The sequence below is a fragment of the Wyeomyia smithii genome, chromosome 2 (genome assembly GCF_029784165.1).
Source record: "Wyeomyia smithii strain HCP4-BCI-WySm-NY-G18 chromosome 2, ASM2978416v1, whole genome shotgun sequence".
Lineage (NCBI taxonomy): Eukaryota > Metazoa > Arthropoda > Insecta > Diptera > Culicidae > Wyeomyia > Wyeomyia smithii.
Window position 1 is genome coordinate 115569426 of NC_073695.1, and position 6000 is coordinate 115575425.

Genomic DNA, 6000 nt, shown 5'->3' on the forward strand with positions numbered 1-6000 from the left:
TATATATATATATATATATATATATATATATATATATATATATATATATATATATATATATATATATATATATATATATATATATATATATATATATATATATATATATATATATATATATATATATATATATATATATATATATATATATATATATATATATATATATATATATATATATATATATATATATATATATATATATATATATATATATATCATATCTAGTTGTTACGTTTACGACGAACAATGTTCTGTAACAACTTGTTACTAGATTTTAGAAAATACTCAAGAAGCAAACTGCTAGTGTTAAAAAAGAAACGTGGAACTGCTATTGGAATTGGTGATGCATACTAGCAATCGATGTTGTTTGTTGAACAACAATTGTGGACAATCAATGTTCATGCTCCGCCACAATAGGTCGAATACCTGGTGGCAGTGGAATATACCGAACAGGCAAAAAATTTTCATGCTTACAATCTTTACAGTGAGTGTAGAAGAAGTGATGCCTAAGATATTGGTATTTGTATTTGAGTAATCCATCTGACAGGAAAATGTCTCAATGAATAAAAAATTTACTAAATAATCACTGTTTTGAGCCTACTTATAAAATACCGGGTTGGTACGTCAAACACGATGTGGTCTTCAACAACGGTAAAGCAACGAAAACACGCTGTAATTGGTTATTTTTTTAAACAAAGAGCAGTAAAAAAAGTTGCAGTAATGTTGCGTTTCGGAGATTTCTGTTCGGAATGCGAAAATTTAACATTTGGAACAAGGCAGGGGCATCTAACTCTCTATTTAGCAGCTTAGTGATAAACAAACATTGCTGTATTTGTCTTCGGCGTTACAATCAATTTGTTTCTGTGGCACCAATCAACAAATGAACTTAGACAGTTTTGTAAACGGTCACAACACTCCTGCGTTTGTATAACAGCATACAACTTTGAATCGACAGCATACACCAGTTTACAACAACCTCTATTCAAAATCAAAGCAGCATCAATAAAGAATAGAATGAATAGTAGCGTTTCAAGATTGCTACCTTGTGGGGCACCGGACTTATTTGTAAATGACCGTGATACGCAACCAGTAATCCGTACCCGAAGTTCACGATCCGTGAAGTATGATTCTGGCCAGGACACCAATTGAGTAGAAATCCCAAGCCGAGACAAAATATTTGTCGAATGCTGCCTTCAAGTCTGTATATATGGCATCGACTTGCGATTTTCTCTGCATATTTGTTATTTTTTCCGACGTAAATTTCATCAAATTCATTGTAGCCGATCTACCAGACATTAAGCCGTGTTGGTCAATTGTGATATAGCTTTTTGTGACATCGAACATAGTTTCACGCACCATAATTTCCAACAGTTTTGAGGCTGCTGAGAGGCTCCCCGGACGAACACATACGATTCGCATAGATTCTCTAGGATTCCTCACATTGGATTCGTGAGCGTCCTTGAAAAGGATTCCTGAAAAAAGAATCCTCAGGAATACCCTGTATATGGCTCTAGGATTCTTGAATAAGAATCGTGAGTGGGAATGCTCCGGATCGTGTTTGCGATTCCTTTCACGATTCCGTCACCGTGTTAATCGGTATCCTGGGGATTCTTACTCAGGATTCTCAGCGTATTAATAAGGGTCGTGATCCCTTGATAAATAATCACATTGTAACGATCGCCACGTTTGAAAACAGGAGTCAGACTGCTTCCAGTTGCGAGGGAATTTAATCTGCTGGAACGAACGATTGAAAATGATATTCAATGGTAGCGCTAAAGCGGCAATATACCGACATATCACAACTGCTGGCAAACCATCAGAACCGGGAGCGAATGATCTTTTCATTGTTTCCGCTGTAATCAATACGAATACTACACTCAATACGAATACTACACTCAATACGAATACTATACTCAAAACAGAGAACACAGACATGCGTCGTTTTTTGATAGCGTGTAGCAATCTTCTTGCTATAACGCATGCATGACTCAAACGAAGTTTTTAGTAACATCAGAAATACTAAATGTGCAAATTTGTCTGTAAAATACAGATTTTTCGAGTCTGCGTTTTTTCAATTTGCCGTTGTATAAAAGTTCATCAGAGTTTTGAGTTTTGTTTTTTATATATATTTGCGCAGACTCTCTGAAAATGTGTACGAGTGCGTAACCTGTGAGGCAGGGTTTTCAGGATTTCATGCAGTTTCAAAAATTTTACAATCATACATCTCACTATTTTGTGAAACGAGAATTAACATTCGGCCGTGATGAATTGTGTTCGAAATAGTAACCAAAGCCTTAAATCCAGAAAAAACGCAAGTTTAAGATTCGAGGTTCGCTAACATGATTATTACTTAAAGCTTATGAAATTTACTTCCTCACGTAAAAACAAACCAAAATATTTTGTAAAACGACAATGAATACAAAAACTGTTTCCTATGAATATTTTTTCAAGCAACGCGATACCGTTCAGTTATAACAATACTCTTTACAAAAACAACGCTTTTTTTCTCTTGGTTCAAATTGACAGTCAGTAGCAGCTCATTCTGGTTCATTTTGACACTTACACAGCTTCGTATCCGTTTCTCCCTCCCAGGACAGGACTATCCTCCGCAGTAAGAGCAGTCAAGGAGAACGTGATGTCAATCCGGGAAGCGTCTCTAAACATGTTATCAAAGCATTAGCTAACATTTTTAGTTCAAAAAGGTTTCAAAACTTTTCAAAATTGAAACTGATCAAAGTAACCCCAAATAATGAAAATTCTAACAACGACGAAAATAAATGTTTAAATAAAGATTTAAATGTTTAAATAAAGATTTTCGAAGGGCTTAAACTAACTTCTCAAGCAAGTTCTACGGATGCCAGTACTGGTTCTAAAAATATGAAACCTGTAATTTCAGTTGTAAAATTTATAAAAACTCACGAAAGGGTGAAAAACTGATCAATGCTACCCTGTTTTACGGTACATATATTTATCATATAAACTTTTACGTTAAATCTAGCTCAACAGTAACTTAGCTATGGTTATCAGTAAACTTAGCTATGATCCCGTACACACTTAGATATTATCACCGAGACCGGTAAAATACATTACCGAGATTTCAACAGCTGAGATTTCGGTAAAAATCTCGGTAATACATCAAAATACCGAGATTCTGTAAAACCAAAAATTGAAAACCTATCAAATTTCAACGAGATTCTCGGTAATGTTTTACCGAGATACTCAATAAAAAATTACGGAGCTCGGAAAATTTAACTGTCAAATTATTACGAGAACTTCGGTAAAATTTACTGAAGTAAAAGTGTGTGATTTTTTCAGATAAACCCAGAATATGATCAAAACCGATTAAAAATACATATAAATTTATTATTTATTAAGTGAAATGATTCAACCGAGGATTCAACTAAACAGAGCATTAGTGAAAACGGGACAGTTGTATTGCTTCCAGGAAATAAAGTAACAACTATCACTCTGCAATTTCCATCCTGCGAAGCGAGTCGATAACCTACAAAATTGAGTGTAGAAAAAATTGATTTAATCCTTTGTCTTCAAATATTCTTCGCAGCAAAAAAACAAGATCTAAAAAAAGTATACTCACTCAATATTTAAGTTAGTCTGCAGATTTTTTCATAATAATAATCAGCCGTAAAATCTACTCGTTTAACATCTACACCGAAACACGAACAAAACTGTTAGTGAAACACTCGTTATTTTGACAGTTCTGTTTTACGGAATCTCAGTAAGAGCTTTTTTGTTCGACGAAATCTCGGTTAAATGGTGTCAGAGTTCCGAGTTTCGGTATTTTTTCGGTTTCCGATTTCTCAGTATTTTTTTTATTGAACAAAGGTAAACTAAGGTAAACTAAGAAGTTTTCAAGTAGTTCGGTAGTTTAATTTACCGAGAAATCATGCAGATAAGTGTGTATGACCCTCGCAGCGGTTTGGCGGATTTTACTAATGACAGCTTGACGTAAAAGTTTTTGACACATCGATTTGCTCGCTGATTTTCAGCAAACATTTATTTACTGTTTTGTGTTCAGCAAATAGATTTGCTGTAATCGATTACTGGTTTTCAGTAAATTAAACAATTCAATGCTGGTTTACAATGAAAATAAAATTGCTGAATGAAATTCAGTAAATTTTGGAACTGACTTACAGCAACATTTTGGAAAAAATGCTGTGAACCAGCAAACAAGTGTTTTGCTGATATGCTTTCAGCAAAGTATTTTGTTAAACCATGAAGAGACATTTTGGTGTGCAGAATGCCTGCACTCTATGCTACAGCTGTCAAAATTGGAACAAAATCCCAACCTAGATCCCAACAAGCCACTGTGTTCATATACAGCTTAATAAGCAATTATTAAGCGGATTCTGGTTTAATTAAAGCTTAATAAGCTGCTACTTGACTAAATTGTTGGGGGGGCTTCAGCCCCCGCTAGAAAGTGTTAAGCCCCCCCCCCCTAGAATTTCTCAGAGAATGATTGTATTCAATATAAGTACATTCCATATTACTTCTTAAAGCATCAAAATCAACCCAAATTGAGATGTCGTAATTCATTGGCTAAGAACTAGTTCTGCACCCAGGATCGATTCTCAAACCTAGCTCTCTTACTCATCTTACCAGGCAGACGGGAGCTGTAGAAACTCGTGCTGTGTATCAAGAAGTTGTCACCATTTTACTCGGTTTTGAGCTGTGATTCACCAGTTACCCAGACGTCTCATCACTCTCAAGTCTCTTTCGATCTGGTCGAGCCATTATGCACGCTGCGCCCCTTACTTTCTGGTGCCGGTAGGGTTTGCTGACGAGAAGTGATTTCACAGAGTTGTCGTCCGGCATCCTTACGACGTGATCGGTCCACCGCAACCTATTGTCTTTCGTCAGGTGTGCAATGGGGTTCTCTCCAAGCAGCGCTTGTAGCTCATGGTTCATGCGCTGTCGCCGTTATCCGTCGTCCGTTTGTCCTTGCAAAAACACCAAGAGGACTAACGGTTATATCAGGGATTTGTAGTTTTTTGTATCGGAGTGGTCATGTCCGGTCAGCACCGTGATTGATGCGTACGTATGTAATGTCTGAGAAGAACAGGCTGTCGATCGAGAACGTGGTCAATTTGTTCTGCTGTACGTTGGTCGAGGAAAGAAAGGACTTTGGACTGCCAGTCCGCGGGAAGCTGGTGCATAGCTGGCCGTTGTCGTTCGTCACGGTGTGCAGGCTGTGCAGGCCGATCACCGGCTTATATAAGTCTTTCCATCCGTTCATGTCCCCAATGACGATCTTGATGTCTCTACGCGAGAAGCTATCGTAGAGTTTCTCCAGTTGTGCGTACGCTTTTTTTCTGCATCAGGTCTTCCTTCGTGAGGGCAGTGCACATTGGGAATAGTGTAGTTGTAGAACCGGCCTTTTATTCTCAACAAACACAACCTGTCGCTGATTGCCTGCCACTTCATCACACGACTCTGCATCCTGCCCAGCACTATAAAACCGCTACCAAGCTCATTGGTTGTGCCACCGCTTTGGTGGTACTGTGCCTTGCGGCCACAAATCCATCGTACCTTCTCTCCTTTCAGGCAAAGCTCCTGGAGAGTAACGATGTCGAAGTGGCGGGGCTCTAACTGATCCAGCAGAATCCGGTCGACATCCGGGGCGTTGAGCGATCTACTGTTACATATACCGAGTTTCTAATCGTCGTCCTTCTTTCGTCGGCTGGGTCATTGCCGATTGTTCCGGTTCGTTTTGCATTCTTGATTCTCCGTAGTATGTTTATTTTAGTATGCTGCCTTACTAGGGCTGCGATGCCTAGAAATAGGGCATTATGCCTTGAACCATACTGGGGTCTATTTTATTCCAACTAGTACGGGTGTACTGTTAAAAAGCACTGCCCAGCCGTTTACCAAACCTAGCTCTTCTCAATATCGAATCAGTGTTGCTGAAAGAGGTTGGCGTTGACACTGTGTTCAAGATATTCAGTACATCTTCGGAGATTCTATCACGAAGTGATTTTT